The sequence below is a fragment of the Eleutherodactylus coqui genome, chromosome 7 (genome assembly GCF_035609145.1).
Source record: "Eleutherodactylus coqui strain aEleCoq1 chromosome 7, aEleCoq1.hap1, whole genome shotgun sequence".
NCBI classification, from domain to species: Eukaryota; Metazoa; Chordata; class Amphibia; order Anura; family Eleutherodactylidae; genus Eleutherodactylus; species Eleutherodactylus coqui.
This window is the reverse complement of record NC_089843.1, coordinates 48736536-48754929: the sequence shown is the minus strand read 5'-3', so window position 1 is coordinate 48754929 and position 18394 is coordinate 48736536. Positions and strand designations below refer to the sequence as shown.

The 18394-nt window shown below is 38.5% G+C and overlaps 11 non-coding genes across 11 annotated transcripts; all 11 read left to right on the top strand.

Annotated features, from left to right (window-relative positions):
• The first annotated feature begins 1325 nt into the window (after nt 1-1325).
• Nucleotides 1326-1398, top strand: TRNAT-UGU (transfer RNA threonine (anticodon UGU)). Its single transcript has one exon. It is a non-coding gene; the product is annotated as a tRNA-Thr (tRNA).
• Nucleotides 1399-2936: 1538 nt separating this feature from the next.
• TRNAT-UGU (transfer RNA threonine (anticodon UGU)) lies at nt 2937-3009 on the top strand. The gene has a single exon. It is a non-coding gene; the product is annotated as a tRNA-Thr (tRNA).
• Nucleotides 3010-4546: 1537 nt separating this feature from the next.
• TRNAT-UGU (transfer RNA threonine (anticodon UGU)) lies at nt 4547-4619 on the top strand. The gene has a single exon. It is a non-coding gene; the product is annotated as a tRNA-Thr (tRNA).
• Nucleotides 4620-6157: 1538 nt separating this feature from the next.
• On the top strand, nt 6158-6230 carry TRNAT-UGU (transfer RNA threonine (anticodon UGU)). Its single transcript has one exon. It is a non-coding gene; the product is annotated as a tRNA-Thr (tRNA).
• Nucleotides 6231-7767: 1537 nt separating this feature from the next.
• TRNAT-UGU (transfer RNA threonine (anticodon UGU)) lies at nt 7768-7840 on the top strand. Its single transcript has one exon. It is a non-coding gene; the product is annotated as a tRNA-Thr (tRNA).
• Nucleotides 7841-9377: 1537 nt separating this feature from the next.
• On the top strand, nt 9378-9450 carry TRNAT-UGU (transfer RNA threonine (anticodon UGU)). The gene has a single exon. It is a non-coding gene; the product is annotated as a tRNA-Thr (tRNA).
• A 1538-nt stretch (nt 9451-10988) lies between these two features.
• TRNAT-UGU (transfer RNA threonine (anticodon UGU)) lies at nt 10989-11061 on the top strand. Its single transcript has one exon. It is a non-coding gene; the product is annotated as a tRNA-Thr (tRNA).
• A 1537-nt stretch (nt 11062-12598) lies between these two features.
• On the top strand, nt 12599-12671 carry TRNAT-UGU (transfer RNA threonine (anticodon UGU)). The gene has a single exon. It is a non-coding gene; the product is annotated as a tRNA-Thr (tRNA).
• Nucleotides 12672-14209: 1538 nt separating this feature from the next.
• On the top strand, nt 14210-14282 carry TRNAT-UGU (transfer RNA threonine (anticodon UGU)). The gene has a single exon. It is a non-coding gene; the product is annotated as a tRNA-Thr (tRNA).
• A 1538-nt stretch (nt 14283-15820) lies between these two features.
• TRNAT-UGU (transfer RNA threonine (anticodon UGU)) lies at nt 15821-15893 on the top strand. The gene has a single exon. It is a non-coding gene; the product is annotated as a tRNA-Thr (tRNA).
• A 1537-nt stretch (nt 15894-17430) lies between these two features.
• Nucleotides 17431-17503, top strand: TRNAT-UGU (transfer RNA threonine (anticodon UGU)). Its single transcript has one exon. It is a non-coding gene; the product is annotated as a tRNA-Thr (tRNA).
• Nucleotides 17504-18394: the final 891 nt, after the last annotated feature.

Below are 18394 nucleotides of genomic sequence, written 5' to 3'. Positions count from 1 at the left end.
GTCACTGTGACTGCATGCTCTTACCCTGGGAGCGAGACCTTGAATGCCACTTTACACAGGTGGGATATACCTTGAATGGAATGTGTTATCAGAACAATACCTATTGCTTGAATCAAAGTTTGATGTCACGCATAATTTTTAAATAATTTTAATGATTTGGGAAATTAAAATCTTGCAGTTTTCACTCTTTCCACCTAGCCCTATTATTCTGCTCTGTAGAAATCGCTTTTTAGTAGTGATCTGATTGTCATTACAGGCAGAATTACAAATATAGATAAAACCTTTTGTATTAATCAAAATGGATCACACCATTCACATTAGATCATGTGCACAACTCACTCAAACCTTTACTTGCAGGATTCCCTTAACACAGGTTAGCACATGCTTGGAGCACACTATCAGACGAACAATGCCTTCTCTCCCGTCTATTGTTTTGAAGCGCTTTTAGTTGCTTGCTTAGTCAAAAAAGATAAACCTTTTTTGTTGATGCTTACGATGATCTTTGGTATCTCACCAAAATCTGCAAGCTGCCGAATGGTTGAGCGGTCTGGGGGACTACGTTCAGGTTGTATGCTCTCCTGGACTTGTGGGTTCAAATACCGCTTCTGGCAGCTCAGTTTTGCTTAAATATTACCCAGGATGTTTTAGCAATTGCTACATGAAAATATTTTCAGAATAAAAAGACCTTCTGGTAAGAATGAAGAAAAAGGATTGTAGTGCCAAGCAGCACGAGGATTACCGAGGCATTAAGAACTGGGGCTTAACATCTTAGTCTAGGCTGATGGTGAAAAGAGCTGTTTTGGAACCATGTTAGTAGAACCAATGTGGCTGTTCTCAAGAAGCTAAATATTCTAGTACATAAGATGCTTTTTAATGGTGAATTGATGTTACTACCAGCTTTCAAATCTGCTTAGGTTTTTTCCAACAGGGTTCTATCAGAACATAACTAAAAGAAAAGATATGCACACATACTGGGCTGATGTGAGCGCTTTGCTTTTAAACCTGCAATTTGAATCAAGGAAGGAAAAAGTCCTTCAAAACTTTTTCTGTTCAACCCTCTGACTATTAAATCCTCAACTAATATAAAGCAGTGCTGCACCAGGGAATGAAAAACTGCTCCAGGCTTTATATTTCATCCCAAGAATTGGACTCTTAGCACGACCAAACTTTCTTTGAGTTTCGCAATTTTTTCGACTTGTGTATTTGAGGATGGCCGCATGATCTTTTCAGGAAGCATGGGTTCATTCCTACTTATGACATTCTAAGATTTTTGAAAAAGGAATATAGAATTGGTCAAAAATATTGTGGGACTGTTTCAAAATGCAGGCTTCATAGCTCAGGGGTTAGAGCACTGGTCTTGTAAACCAGGGGTCGTGAGTTCGATTCTCACTGAGGCCAAATTTTCTTAGTAAAGGCTATCGTGAACATCAAACCTTCTGAAAGTGGTTTTTGCCTATGAGAAAGCATCTTTCAACACTTTCTCTTTACAGCCCTCTGAATGCCAAAATCAAAAAGTCGAGATTTTATAGTCCTTTAATCTCACTTCAACAATTAAGCTCTTAACATGACCCAATTCTCTTCTGGTTGCAGAAAATTTTCATCGCCATGTAGGTCACTGTGACTGCATGCTCTTACCCTGGGAGCGAGACCTTGAATGCCACTTTACACAGGTGGGATATACCTTGAATGGAATGTGTTATCAGAACAATACCTATTGCTTGAATCAAAGTTTGATGTCACGCATAATTTTTAAATAATTTTAATGATTTGGGAAATTAAAATCTTGCAGTTTTCACTCTTTCCACCTAGCCCTATTATTCTGCTCTGTAGAAATCGCTTTTTAGTAGTGATCTGATTGTCATTACAGGCAGAATTACAAATATAGATAAAACCTTTTGTATTAATCAAAATGGATCACACCATTCACATTAGATCATGTGCACAACTCACTCAAACCTTTACTTGCAGGATTCCCTTAACACAGGTTAGCACATGCTTGGAGCACACTATCAGACGAACAATGCCTTCTCTCCCGTCTATTGTTTTGAAGCGCTTTTAGTTGCTTGCTTAGTCAAAAAAGATAAACCTTTTTTGTTGATGCTTACGATGATCTTTGGTATCTCACCAAAATCTGCAAGCTGCCGAATGGTTGAGCGGTCTGGGGGACTACGTTCAGGTTGTATGCTCTCCTGGACTTGTGGGTTCAAATACCGCTTCTGGCAGCTCAGTTTTGCTTAAATATTACCCAGGATGTTTTAGCAATTGCTACATGAAAATATTTTCAGAATAAAAAGACCTTCTGGTAAGAATGAAGAAAAAGGATTGTAGTGCCAAGCAGCACGAGGATTACCGAGGCATTAAGAACTGGGGCTTAACATCTTAGTCTAGGCTGATGGTGAAAAGAGCTGTTTTGGAACCATGTTAGTAGAACCAATGTGGCTGTTCTCAAGAAGCTAAATATTCTAGTACATAAGATGCTTTTTAATGGTGAATTGATGTTACTACCAGCTTTCAAATCTGCTTAGGTTTTTTCCAACAGGGTTCTATCAGAACATAACTAAAAGAAAAGATATGCACACATACTGGGCTGATGTGAGCGCTTTGCTTTTAAACCTGCAATTTGAATCAAGGAAGGAAAAAGTCCTTCAAAACTTTTTCTGTTCAACCCTCTGACTATTAAATCCTCAACTAATATAAAGCAGTGCTGCACCAGGGAATGAAAAACTGCTCCAGGCTTTATATTTCATCCCAAGAATTGGACTCTTAGCACGACCAAACTTTCTTTGAGTTTCGCAATTTTTTCGACTTGTGTATTTGAGGATGGCCGCATGATCTTTTCAGGAAGCATGGGTTCATTCCTACTTATGACATTCTAAGATTTTTGAAAAAGGAATATAGAATTGGTCAAAAATATTGTGGGACTGTTTCAAAATGCAGGCTTCATAGCTCAGGGGTTAGAGCACTGGTCTTGTAAACCAGGGGTCGTGAGTTCGATTCTCACTGAGGCCAAATTTTCTTAGTAAAGGCTATCGTGAACATCAAACCTTCTGAAAGTGGTTTTTGCCTATGAGAAAGCATCTTTCAACACTTTCTCTTTACAGCCCTCTGAATGCCAAAATCAAAAAGTCGAGATTTTATAGTCCTTTAATCTCACTTCAACAATTAAGCTCTTAACATGACCCAATTCTCTTCTGGTTGCAGAAAATTTTCATCGCCATGTAGGTCACTGTGACTGCATGCTCTTACCCTGGGAGCGAGACCTTGAATGCCACTTTACACAGGTGGGATATACCTTGAATGGAATGTGTTATCAGAACAATACCTATTGCTTGAATCAAAGTTTGATGTCACGCATAATTTTTAAATAATTTTAATGATTTGGGAAATTAAAATCTTGCAGTTTTCACTCTTTCCACCTAGCCCTATTATTCTGCTCTGTAGAAATCGCTTTTTAGTAGTGATCTGATTGTCATTACAGGCAGAATTACAAATATAGATAAAACCTTTTGTATTAATCAAAATGGATCACACCATTCACATTAGATCATGTGCACAACTCACTCAAACCTTTACTTGCAGGATTCCCTTAACACAGGTTAGCACATGCTTGGAGCACACTATCAGACGAACAATGCCTTCTCTCCCGTCTATTGTTTTGAAGCGCTTTTAGTTGCTTGCTTAGTCAAAAAAGATAAACCTTTTTTGTTGATGCTTACGATGATCTTTGGTATCTCACCAAAATCTGCAAGCTGCCGAATGGTTGAGCGGTCTGGGGGACTACGTTCAGGTTGTATGCTCTCCTGGACTTGTGGGTTCAAATACCGCTTCTGGCAGCTCAGTTTTGCTTAAATATTACCCAGGATGTTTTAGCAATTGCTACATGAAAATATTTTCAGAATAAAAAGACCTTCTGGTAAGAATGAAGAAAAAGGATTGTAGTGCCAAGCAGCACGAGGATTACCGAGGCATTAAGAACTGGGGCTTAACATCTTAGTCTAGGCTGATGGTGAAAAGAGCTGTTTTGGAACCATGTTAGTAGAACCAATGTGGCTGTTCTCAAGAAGCTAAATATTCTAGTACATAAGATGCTTTTTAATGGTGAATTGATGTTACTACCAGCTTTCAAATCTGCTTAGGTTTTTTCAACAGGGTTCTATCAGAACATAACTAAAAGAAAAGATATGCACACATACTGGGCTGATGTGAGCGCTTTGCTTTTAAACCTGCAATTTGAATCAAGGAAGGAAAAAGTCCTTCAAAACTTTTTCTGTTCAACCCTCTGACTATTAAATCCTCAACTAATATAAAGCAGTGCTGCACCAGGGAATGAAAAACTGCTCCAGGCTTTATATTTCATCCCAAGAATTGGACTCTTAGCACGACCAAACTTTCTTTGAGTTTCGCAATTTTTTCGACTTGTGTATTTGAGGATGGCCGCATGATCTTTTCAGGAAGCATGGGTTCATTCCTACTTATGACATTCTAAGATTTTTGAAAAAGGAATATAGAATTGGTCAAAAATATTGTGGGACTGTTTCAAAATGCAGGCTTCATAGCTCAGGGGTTAGAGCACTGGTCTTGTAAACCAGGGGTCGTGAGTTCGATTCTCACTGAGGCCAAATTTTCTTAGTAAAGGCTATCGTGAACATCAAACCTTCTGAAAGTGGTTTTTGCCTATGAGAAAGCATCTTTCAACACTTTCTCTTTACAGCCCTCTGAATGCCAAAATCAAAAAGTCGAGATTTTATAGTCCTTTAATCTCACTTCAACAATTAAGCTCTTAACATGACCCAATTCTCTTCTGGTTGCAGAAAATTTTCATCGCCATGTAGGTCACTGTGACTGCATGCTCTTACCCTGGGAGCGAGACCTTGAATGCCACTTTACACAGGTGGGATATACCTTGAATGGAATGTGTTATCAGAACAATACCTATTGCTTGAATCAAAGTTTGATGTCACGCATAATTTTTAAATAATTTTAATGATTTGGGAAATTAAAATCTTGCAGTTTTCACTCTTTCCACCTAGCCCTATTATTCTGCTCTGTAGAAATCGCTTTTTAGTAGTGATCTGATTGTCATTACAGGCAGAATTACAAATATAGATAAAACCTTTTGTATTAATCAAAATGGATCACACCATTCACATTAGATCATGTGCACAACTCACTCAAACCTTTACTTGCAGGATTCCCTTAACACAGGTTAGCACATGCTTGGAGCACACTATCAGACGAACAATGCCTTCTCTCCCGTCTATTGTTTTGAAGCGCTTTTAGTTGCTTGCTTAGTCAAAAAAGATAAACCTTTTTTGTTGATGCTTACGATGATCTTTGGTATCTCACCAAAATCTGCAAGCTGCCGAATGGTTGAGCGGTCTGGGGGACTACGTTCAGGTTGTATGCTCTCCTGGACTTGTGGGTTCAAATACCGCTTCTGGCAGCTCAGTTTTGCTTAAATATTACCCAGGATGTTTTAGCAATTGCTACATGAAAATATTTTCAGAATAAAAAGACCTTCTGGTAAGAATGAAGAAAAAGGATTGTAGTGCCAAGCAGCACGAGGATTACCGAGGCATTAAGAACTGGGGCTTAACATCTTAGTCTAGGCTGATGGTGAAAAGAGCTGTTTTGGAACCATGTTAGTAGAACCAATGTGGCTGTTCTCAAGAAGCTAAATATTCTAGTACATAAGATGCTTTTTAATGGTGAATTGATGTTACTACCAGCTTTCAAATCTGCTTAGGTTTTTTCCAACAGGGTTCTATCAGAACATAACTAAAAGAAAAGATATGCACACATACTGGGCTGATGTGAGCGCTTTGCTTTTAAACCTGCAATTTGAATCAAGGAAGGAAAAAGTCCTTCAAAACTTTTTCTGTTCAACCCTCTGACTATTAAATCCTCAACTAATATAAAGCAGTGCTGCACCAGGGAATGAAAAACTGCTCCAGGCTTTATATTTCATCCCAAGAATTGGACTCTTAGCACGACCAAACTTTCTTTGAGTTTCGCAATTTTTTCGACTTGTGTATTTGAGGATGGCCGCATGATCTTTTCAGGAAGCATGGGTTCATTCCTACTTATGACATTCTAAGATTTTTGAAAAAGGAATATAGAATTGGTCAAAAATATTGTGGGACTGTTTCAAAATGCAGGCTTCATAGCTCAGGGGTTAGAGCACTGGTCTTGTAAACCAGGGGTCGTGAGTTCGATTCTCACTGAGGCCAAATTTTCTTAGTAAAGGCTATCGTGAACATCAAACCTTCTGAAAGTGGTTTTTGCCTATGAGAAAGCATCTTTCAACACTTTCTCTTTACAGCCCTCTGAATGCCAAAATCAAAAAGTCGAGATTTTATAGTCCTTTAATCTCACTTCAACAATTAAGCTCTTAACATGACCCAATTCTCTTCTGGTTGCAGAAAATTTTCATCGCCATGTAGGTCACTGTGACTGCATGCTCTTACCCTGGGAGCGAGACCTTGAATGCCACTTTACACAGGTGGGATATACCTTGAATGGAATGTGTTATCAGAACAATACCTATTGCTTGAATCAAAGTTTGATGTCACGCATAATTTTTAAATAATTTTAATGATTTGGGAAATTAAAATCTTGCAGTTTTCACTCTTTCCACCTAGCCCTATTATTCTGCTCTGTAGAAATCGCTTTTTAGTAGTGATCTGATTGTCATTACAGGCAGAATTACAAATATAGATAAAACCTTTTGTATTAATCAAAATGGATCACACCATTCACATTAGATCATGTGCACAACTCACTCAAACCTTTACTTGCAGGATTCCCTTAACACAGGTTAGCACATGCTTGGAGCACACTATCAGACGAACAATGCCTTCTCTCCCGTCTATTGTTTTGAAGCGCTTTTAGTTGCTTGCTTAGTCAAAAAAGATAAACCTTTTTTGTTGATGCTTACGATGATCTTTGGTATCTCACCAAAATCTGCAAGCTGCCGAATGGTTGAGCGGTCTGGGGGACTACGTTCAGGTTGTATGCTCTCCTGGACTTGTGGGTTCAAATACCGCTTCTGGCAGCTCAGTTTTGCTTAAATATTACCCAGGATGTTTTAGCAATTGCTACATGAAAATATTTTCAGAATAAAAAGACCTTCTGGTAAGAATGAAGAAAAAGGATTGTAGTGCCAAGCAGCACGAGGATTACCGAGGCATTAAGAACTGGGGCTTAACATCTTAGTCTAGGCTGATGGTGAAAAGAGCTGTTTTGGAACCATGTTAGTAGAACCAATGTGGCTGTTCTCAAGAAGCTAAATATTCTAGTACATAAGATGCTTTTTAATGGTGAATTGATGTTACTACCAGCTTTCAAATCTGCTTAGGTTTTTTCAACAGGGTTCTATCAGAACATAACTAAAAGAAAAGATATGCACACATACTGGGCTGATGTGAGCGCTTTGCTTTTAAACCTGCAATTTGAATCAAGGAAGGAAAAAGTCCTTCAAAACTTTTTCTGTTCAACCCTCTGACTATTAAATCCTCAACTAATATAAAGCAGTGCTGCACCAGGGAATGAAAAACTGCTCCAGGCTTTATATTTCATCCCAAGAATTGGACTCTTAGCACGACCAAACTTTCTTTGAGTTTCGCAATTTTTTCGACTTGTGTATTTGAGGATGGCCGCATGATCTTTTCAGGAAGCATGGGTTCATTCCTACGTATGACATTCTAAGATTTTTGAAAAAGGAATATAGAATTGGTCAAAAATATTGTGGGACTGTTTCAAAATGCAGGCTTCATAGCTCAGGGGTTAGAGCACTGGTCTTGTAAACCAGGGGTCGTGAGTTCGATTCTCACTGAGGCCAAATTTTCTTAGTAAAGGCTATCGTGAACATCAAACCTTCTGAAAGTGGTTTTTGCCTATGAGAAAGCATCTTTCAACACTTTCTCTTTACAGCCCTCTGAATGCCAAAATCAAAAAGTCGAGATTTTATAGTCCTTTAATCTCACTTCAACAATTAAGCTCTTAACATGACCCAATTCTCTTCTGGTTGCAGAAAATTTTCATCGCCATGTAGGTCACTGTGACTGCATGCTCTTACCCTGGGAGCGAGACCTTGAATGCCACTTTACACAGGTGGGATATACCTTGAATGGAATGTGTTATCAGAACAATACCTATTGCTTGAATCAAAGTTTGATGTCACGCATAATTTTTAAATAATTTTAATGATTTGGGAAATTAAAATCTTGCAGTTTTCACTCTTTCCACCTAGCCCTATTATTCTGCTCTGTAGAAATCGCTTTTTAGTAGTGATCTGATTGTCATTACAGGCAGAATTACAAATATAGATAAAACCTTTTGTATTAATCAAAATGGATCACACCATTCACATTAGATCATGTGCACAACTCACTCAAACCTTTACTTGCAGGATTCCCTTAACACAGGTTAGCACATGCTTGGAGCACACTATCAGACGAACAATGCCTTCTCTCCCGTCTATTGTTTTGAAGTGCTTTTAGTTGCTTGCTTAGTCAAAAAAGATAAACCTTTTTTGTTGATGCTTACGATGATCTTTGGTATCTCACCAAAATCTGCAAGCTGCCGAATGGTTGAGCGGTCTGGGGGACTACGTTCAGGTTGTATGCTCTCCTGGACTTGTGGGTTCAAATACCGCTTCTGGCAGCTCAGTTTTGCTTAAATATTACCCAGGATGTTTTAGCAATTGCTACATGAAAATATTTTCAGAATAAAAAGACCTTCTGGTAAGAATGAAGAAAAAGGATTGTAGTGCCAAGCAGCACGAGGATTACCGAGGCATTAAGAACTGGGGCTTAACATCTTAGTCTAGGCTGATGGTGAAAAGAGCTGTTTTGGAACCATGTTAGTAGAACCAATGTGGCTGTTCTCAAGAAGCTAAATATTCTAGTACATAAGATGCTTTTTAATGGTGAATTGATGTTACTACCAGCTTTCAAATCTGCTTAGGTTTTTTCAACAGGGTTCTATCAGAACATAACTAAAAGAAAAGATATGCACACATACTGGGCTGATGTGAGCGCTTTGCTTTTAAACCTGCAATTTGAATCAAGGAAGGAAAAAGTCCTTCAAAACTTTTTCTGTTCAACCCTCTGACTATTAAATCCTCAACTAATATAAAGCAGTGCTGCACCAGGGAATGAAAAACTGCTCCAGGCTTTATATTTCATCCCAAGAATTGGACTCTTAGCACGACCAAACTTTCTTTGAGTTTCGCAATTTTTTCGACTTGTGTATTTGAGGATGGCCGCATGATCTTTTCAGGAAGCATGGGTTCATTCCTACTTATGACATTCTAAGATTTTTGAAAAAGGAATATAGAATTGGTCAAAAATATTGTGGGACTGTTTCAAAATGCAGGCTTCATAGCTCAGGGGTTAGAGCACTGGTCTTGTAAACCAGGGGTCGTGAGTTCGATTCTCACTGAGGCCAAATTTTCTTAGTAAAGGCTATCGTGAACATCAAACCTTCTGAAAGTGGTTTTTGCCTATGAGAAAGCATCTTTCAACACTTTCTCTTTACAGCCCTCTGAATGCCAAAATCAAAAAGTCGAGATTTTATAGTCCTTTAATCTCACTTCAACAATTAAGCTCTTAACATGACCCAATTCTCTTCTGGTTGCAGAAAATTTTCATCGCCATGTAGGTCACTGTGACTGCATGCTCTTACCCTGGGAGCGAGACCTTGAATGCCACTTTACACAGGTGGGATATACCTTGAATGGAATGTGTTATCAGAACAATACCTATTGCTTGAATCAAAGTTTGATGTCACGCATAATTTTTAAATAATTTTAATGATTTGGGAAATTAAAATCTTGCAGTTTTCACTCTTTCCACCTAGCCCTATTATTCTGCTCTGTAGAAATCGCTTTTTAGTAGTGATCTGATTGTCATTACAGGCAGAATTACAAATATAGATAAAACCTTTTGTATTAATCAAAATGGATCACACCATTCACATTAGATCATGTGCACAACTCACTCAAACCTTTACTTGCAGGATTCCCTTAACACAGGTTAGCACATGCTTGGAGCACACTATCAGACGAACAATGCCTTCTCTCCCGTCTATTGTTTTGAAGCGCTTTTAGTTGCTTGCTTAGTCAAAAAAGATAAACCTTTTTTGTTGATGCTTACGATGATCTTTGGTATCTCACCAAAATCTGCAAGCTGCCGAATGGTTGAGCGGTCTGGGGGACTACGTTCAGGTTGTATGCTCTCCTGGACTTGTGGGTTCAAATACCGCTTCTGGCAGCTCAGTTTTGCTTAAATATTACCCAGGATGTTTTAGCAATTGCTACATGAAAATATTTTCAGAATAAAAAGACCTTCTGGTAAGAATGAAGAAAAAGGATTGTAGTGCCAAGCAGCACGAGGATTACCGAGGCATTAAGAACTGGGGCTTAACATCTTAGTCTAGGCTGATGGTGAAAAGAGCTGTTTTGGAACCATGTTAGTAGAACCAATGTGGCTGTTCTCAAGAAGCTAAATATTCTAGTACATAAGATGCTTTTTAATGGTGAATTGATGTTACTACCAGCTTTCAAATCTGCTTAGGTTTTTTCCAACAGGGTTCTATCAGAACATAACTAAAAGAAAAGATATGCACACATACTGGGCTGATGTGAGCGCTTTGCTTTTAAACCTGCAATTTGAATCAAGGAAGGAAAAAGTCCTTCAAAACTTTTTCTGTTCAACCCTCTGACTATTAAATCCTCAACTAATATAAAGCAGTGCTGCACCAGGGAATGAAAAACTGCTCCAGGCTTTATATTTCATCCCAAGAATTGGACTCTTAGCACGACCAAACTTTCTTTGAGTTTCGCAATTTTTTCGACTTGTGTATTTGAGGATGGCCGCATGATCTTTTCAGGAAGCATGGGTTCATTCCTACTTATGACATTCTAAGATTTTTGAAAAAGGAATATAGAATTGGTCAAAAATATTGTGGGACTCTTTCAAAATGCAGGCTTCATAGCTCAGGGGTTAGAGCACTGGTCTTGTAAACCAGGGGTCGTGAGTTCGATTCTCACTGAGGCCAAATTTTCTTAGTAAAGGCTATCGTGAACATCAAACCTTCTGAAAGTGGTTTTTGCCTATGAGAAAGGATCTTTCAACACTTTCTCTTTACAGCCCTCTGAATGCCAAAATCAAAAAGTCGAGATTTTATAGTCCTTTAATCTCACTTCAACAATTAAGCTCTTAACATGACCCAATTCTCTTCTGGTTGCAGAAAATTTTCATCGCCATGTAGGTCACTGTGACTGCATGCTCTTACCCTGGGAGCGAGACCTTGAATGCCACTTTACACAGGTGGGATATACCTTGAATGGAATGTGTTATCAGAACAATACCTATTGCTTGAATCAAAGTTTGATGTCACGCATCATTTTTAAATAATTTTAATGATTTGGGAAATTAAAATCTTGCAGTTTTCACTCTTTCCACCTAGCCCTATTATTCTGCTCTGTAGAAATCGCTTTTTAGTAGTGATCTGATTGTCATTACAGGCAGAATTACAAATATAGATAAAACCTTTTGTATTAATCAAAATGGATCACACCATTCACATTAGATCATGTGCACAACTCACTCAAACCTTTACTTGCAGGATTCCCTTAACACAGGTTAGCACATGCTTGGAGCACACTATCAGACGAACAATGCCTTCTCTCCCGTCTATTGTTTTGAAGCGCTTTTAGTTGCTTGCTTAGTCAAAAAAGATAAACCTTTTTTGTTGATGCTTACGATGATCTTTGGTATCTCACCAAAATCTGCAAGCTGCCGAATGGTTGAGCGGTCTGGGGGACTACGTTCAGGTTGTATGCTCTCCTGGACTTGTGGGTTCAAATACCGCTTCTGGCAGCTCAGTTTTGCTTAAATATTACCCAGGATGTTTTAGCAATTGCTACATGAAAATATTTTCAGAATAAAAAGACCTTCTGGTAAGAATGAAGAAAAAGGATTGTAGTGCCAAGCAGCACGAGGATTACCGAGGCATTAAGAACTGGGGCTTAACATCTTAGTCTAGGCTGATGGTGAAAAGAGCTGTTTTGGAACCATGTTAGTAGAACCAATGTGGCTGTTCTCAAGAAGCTAAATATTCTAGTACATAAGATGCTTTTTAATGGTGAATTGATGTTACTACCAGCTTTCAAATCTGCTTAGGTTTTTTCAACAGGGTTCTATCAGAACATAACTAAAAGAAAAGATATGCACACATACTGGGCTGATGTGAGCGCTTTGCTTTTAAACCTGCAATTTGAATCAAGGAAGGAAAAAGTCCTTCAAAACTTTTTCTGTTCAACCCTCTGACTATTAAATCCTCAACTAATATAAAGCAGTGCTGCACCAGGGAATGAAAAACTGCTCCAGGCTTTATATTTCATCCCAAGAATTGGACTCTTAGCACGACCAAACTTTCTTTGAGTTTCGCAATTTTTTCGACTTGTGTATTTGAGGATGGCCGCATGATCTTTTCAGGAAGCATGGGTTCATTCCTACTTATGACATTCTAAGATTTTTGAAAAAGGAATATAGAATTGGTCAAAAATATTGTGGGACTGTTTCAAAATGCAGGCTTCATAGCTCAGGGGTTAGAGCACTGGTCTTGTAAACCAGGGGTCGTGAGTTCGATTCTCACTGAGGCCAAATTTTCTTAGTAAAGGCTATCGTGAACATCAAACCTTCTGAAAGTGGTTTTTGCCTATGAGAAAGCATCTTTCAACACTTTCTCTTTACAGCCCTCTGAATGCCAAAATCAAAAAGTCGAGATTTTATAGTCCTTTAATCTCACTTCAACAATTAAGCTCTTAACATGACCCAATTCTCTTCTGGTTGCAGAAAATTTTCATCGCCATGTAGGTCACTGTGACTGCATGCTCTTACCCTGGGAGCGAGACCTTGAATGCCACTTTACACAGGTGGGATATACCTTGAATGGAATGTGTTATCAGAACAATACCTATTGCTTGAATCAAAGTTTGATGTCACGCATAATTTTTAAATAATTTTAATGATTTGGGAAATTAAAATCTTGCAGTTTTCACTCTTTCCACCTAGCCCTATTATTCTGCTCTGTAGAAATCGCTTTTTAGTAGTGATCTGATTGTCATTACAGGCAGAATTACAAATATAGATAAAACCTTTTGTATTAATCAAAATGGATCACACCATTCACATTAGATCATGTGCACAACTCACTCAAACCTTTACTTGCAGGATTCCCTTAACACAGGTTAGCACATGCTTGGAGCACACTATCAGACGAACAATGCCTTCTCTCCCGTCTATTGTTTTGAAGCGCTTTTAGTTGCTTGCTTAGTCAAAAAAGATAAACCTTTTTTGTTGATGCTTACGATGATCTTTGGTATCTCACCAAAATCTGCAAGCTGCCGAATGGTTGAGCGGTCTGGGGGACTACGTTCAGGTTGTATGCTCTCCTGGACTTGTGGGTTCAAATACCGCTTCTGGCAGCTCAGTTTTGCTTAAATATTACCCAGGATGTTTTAGCAATTGCTACATGAAAATATTTTCAGAATAAAAAGACCTTCTGGTAAGAATGAAGAAAAAGGATTGTAGTGCCAAGCAGCACGAGGATTACCGAGGCATTAAGAACTGGGGCTTAACATCTTAGTCTAGGCTGATGGTGAAAAGAGCTGTTTTGGAACCATGTTAGTAGAACCAATGTGGCTGTTCTCAAGAAGCTAAATATTCTAGTACATAAGATGCTTTTTAATGGTGAATTGATGTTACTACCAGCTTTCAAATCTGCTTAGGTTTTTTCCAACAGGGTTCTATCAGAACATAACTAAAAGAAAAGATATGCACACATACTGGGCTGATGTGAGCGCTTTGCTTTTAAACCTGCAATTTGAATCAAGGAAGGAAAAAGTCCTTCAAAACTTTTTCTGTTCAACCCTCTGACTATTAAATCCTCAACTAATATAAAGCAGTGCTGCACCAGGGAATGAAAAACTGCTCCAGGCTTTATATTTCATCCCAAGAATTGGACTCTTAGCACGACCAAACTTTCTTTGAGTTTCGCAATTTTTTCGACTTGTGTATTTGAGGATGGCCGCATGATCTTTTCAGGAAGCATGGGTTCATTCCTACTTATGACATTCTAAGATTTTTGAAAAAGGAATATAGAATTGGTCAAAAATATTGTGGGACTGTTTCAAAATGCAGGCTTCATAGCTCAGGGGTTAGAGCACTGGTCTTGTAAACCAGGGGTCGTGAGTTCGATTCTCACTGAGGCCAAATTTTCTTAGTAAAGGCTATCGTGAACATCAAACCTTCTGAAAGTGGTTTTTGCCTATGAGAAAGCATCTTTCAACACTTTCTCTTTACAGCCCTCTGAATGCCAAAATCAAAAAGTCGAGATTTTATAGTCCTTTAATCTCACTTCAACAATTAAGCTCTTAACATGACCCAATTCTCTTCTGGTTGCAGAAAATTTTCATCGCCATGTAGGTCACTGTGACTGCATGCTCTTACCCTGGGAGCGAGACCTTGAATGCCACTTTACACAGGTGGGATATACCTTGAATGGAATGTGTTATCAGAACAATACCTATTGCTTGAATCAAAGTTTGATGTCACGCATAATTTTTAAATAATTTTAATGATTTGGGAAATTAAAATCTTGCAGTTTTCACTCTTTCCACCTAGCCCTATTATTCTGCTCTGTAGAAATCGCTTTTTAGTAGTGATCTGATTGTCATTACAGGCAGAATTACAAATATAGATAAAACCTTTTGTATTAATCAAAATGGATCACACCATTCACATTAGATCATGTGCACAACTCACTCAAACCTTTACTTGCAGGATTCCCTTAACACAGGTTAGCACATGCTTGGAGCACACTATCAGACGAACAATGCCTTCTCTCCCGTCTATTGTTTTGAAGCGCTTTTAGTTGCTTGCTTAGTCAAAAAAGATAAACCTTTTTTGTTGATGCTTACGATGATCTTTGGTATCTCACCAAAATCTGCAAGCTGCCGAATGGTTGAGCGGTCTGGGGGACTACGTTCAGGTTGTATGCTCTCCTGGACTTGTGGGTTCAAATACCGCTTCTGGCAGCTCAGTTTTGCTTAAATATTACCCAGGATGTTTTAGCAATTGCTACATGAAAATATTTTCAGAATAAAAAGACCTTCTGGTAAGAATGAAGAAAAAGGATTGTAGTGCCAAGCAGCACGAGGATTACCGAGGCATTAAGAACTGGGGCTTAACATCTTAGTCTAGGCTGATGGTGAAAAGAGCTGTTTTGGAACCATGTTAGTAGAACCAATGTGGCTGTTCTCAAGAAGCTAAATATTCTAGTACATAAGATGCTTTTTAATGGTGAATTGATGTTACTACCAGCTTTCAAATCTGCTTAGGTTTTTTCCAACAGGGTTCTATCAGAACATAACTAAAAGAAAAGATATGCACACATACTGGGCTGATGTGAGCGCTTTGCTTTTAAACCTGCAATTTGAATCAAGGAAGGAAAAAGTCCTTCAAAACTTTTTCTGTTCAACCCTCTGACTATTAAATCCTCAACTAATATAAAGCAGTGCTGCACCAGGGAATGAAAAACTGCTCCAGGCTTTATATTTCATCCCAAGAATTGGACTCTTAGCACGACCAAACTTTCTTTGAGTTTCGCAATTTTTTCGACTTGTGTATTTGAGGATGGCCGCATGATCTTTTCAGGAAGCATGGGTTCATTCCTACGTATGACATTCTAAGATTTTTGAAAAAGGAATATAGAATTGGTCAAAAATATTGTGGGACTCTTTCAAAATGCAGGCTTCATAGCTCAGGGGTTAGAGCACTGGTCTTGTAAACCAGGGGTCGTGAGTTCGATTCTCACTGAGGCCAAATTTTCTTAGTAAAGGCTATCGTGAACATCAAACCTTCTGAAAGTGGTTTTTGCCTATGAGAAAGGATCTTTCAACACTTTCTCTTTACAGCCCTCTGAATGCCAAAATCAAAAAGTCGAGATTTTATAGTCCTTTAATCTCACTTCAACAATTAAGCTCTTAACATGACCCAATTCTCTTCTGGTTGCAGAAAATTTTCATCGCCATGTAGGTCACTGTGACTGCATGCTCTTACCCTGGGAGCGAGACCTTGAATGCCACTTTACACAGGTGGGATATACCTTGAATGGAATGTGTTATCAGAACAATACCTATTGCTTGAATCAAAGTTTGATGTCACGCATCATTTTTAAATAATTTTAATGATTTGGGAAATTAAAATCTTGCAGTTTTCACTCTTTCCACCTAGCCCTATTATTCTGCTCTGTAGAAATCGCTTTTTAGTAGTGATCTGATTGTCATTACAGGCAGAATTACAAATATAGATAAAACCTTTTGTATTAATCAAAATGGATCACACCATTCACATTAGATCATGTGCACAACTCACTCAAACCTTTACTTGCAGGATTCCCTTAACACAGGTTAGCACATGCTTGGAGCACACTATCAGACGAACAATGCCTTCTCTCCCGTCTATTGTTTTGAAGCGCTTTTAGTTGCTTGCTTAGTCAAAAAAGATAAACCTTTTTTGTTGATGCTTACGATGATCTTTGGTATCTCACCAAAATCTGCAAGCTGCCGAATGGTTGAGCGGTCTGGGGGACTACGTTCAGGTTGTATGCTCTCCTGGACTTGTGGGTTCAAATACCGCTTCTGGCAGCTCAGTTTTGCTTAAATATTACCCAGGATGTTTTAGCAATTGCTACATGAAAATATTTTCAGAATAAAAAGACCTTCTGGTAAGAATGAAGAAAAAGGATTGTAGTGCCAAGCAGCACGAGGATTACCGAGGCATTAAGAACTGGGGCTTAACATCTTAGTCTAGGCTGATGGTGAAAAGAGCTGTTTTGGAACCATGTTAGTAGAACCAATGTGGCTGTTCTCAAGAAGCTAAATATTCTAGTACATAAGATGCTTTTTAATGGTGAATTGATGTTACTACCAGCTTTCAAATCTGCTTAGGTTTTTTCAACAGGGTTCTATCAGAACATAACTAAAAGAAAAGATATGCACACATACTGGGCTGATGTGAGCGCTTTGCTTTTAAACCTGCAATTTGAATCAAGGAAGGAAAAAGTCCTTCAAAACTTTTTCTGTTCAACCCTCTGACTATTAAATCCTCAACTAATATAAAGCAGTGCTGCACCAGGGAATGAAAAACTGCTCCAGGCTTTATATTTCATCCCAAGAATTGGACTCTTAGCACGACCAAACTTTCTTTGAGTTTCGCAATTTTTTCGACTTGTGTATTTGAGGATGGCCGCATGATCTTTTCAGGAAGCATGGGTTCATTCCTACGTATGACATTCTAAGATTTTTGAAAAAGGAATATAGAATTGGTCAAAAATATTGTGGGACTGTTTCAAAATGCAGGCTTCATAGCTCAGGGGTTAGAGCACTGGTCTTGTAAACCAGGGGTCGTGAGTTCGATTCTCACTGAGGCCAAATTTTCTTAGTAAAGGCTATCGTGAACATCAAACCTTCTGAAAGTGGTTTTTGCCTATGAGAAAGCATCTTTCAACACTTTCTCTTTACAGCCCTCTGAATGCCAAAATCAAAAAGTCGAGATTTTATAGTCCTTTAATCTCACTTCAACAATTAAGCTCTTAACATGACCCAATTCTCTTCTGGTTGCAGAAAATTTTCATCGCCATGTAGGTCACTGTGACTGCATGCTCTTACCCTGGGAGCGAGACCTTGAATGCCACTTTACACAGGTGGGATATACCTTGAATGGAATGTGTTATCAGAACAATACCTATTGCTTGAATCAAAGTTTGATGTCACGCATAATTTTTAAATAATTTTAATGATTTGGGAAATTAAAATCTTGCAGTTTTCACTCTTTCCACCTAGCCCTATTATTCTGCTCTGTAGAAATCGCTTTTTAGTAGTGATCTGATTGTCATTACAGGCAGAATTACAAATATAGATAAAACCTTTTGTATTAATCAAAATGGATCACACCATTCACATTAGATCATGTGCACAACTCACTCAAACCTTTACTTGCAGGATTCCCTTAACACAGGTTAGCACATGCTTGGAGCACACTATCAGACGAACAATGCCTTCTCTCCCGTCTATTGTTTTGAAGCGCTTTTAGTTGCTTGCTTAGTCAAAAAAGATAAACCTTTTTTGTTGATGCTTACGATGATCTTTGGTATCTCACCAAAATCTGCAAGCTGCCGAATGGTTGAGCGGTCTGGGGGACTACGTTCAGGTTGTATGCTCTCCTGGACTTGTGGGTTCAAATACCGCTTCTGGCAGCTCAGTTTTGCTTAAATATTACCCAGGATGTTTTAGCAATTGCTACATGAAAATATTTTCAGAATA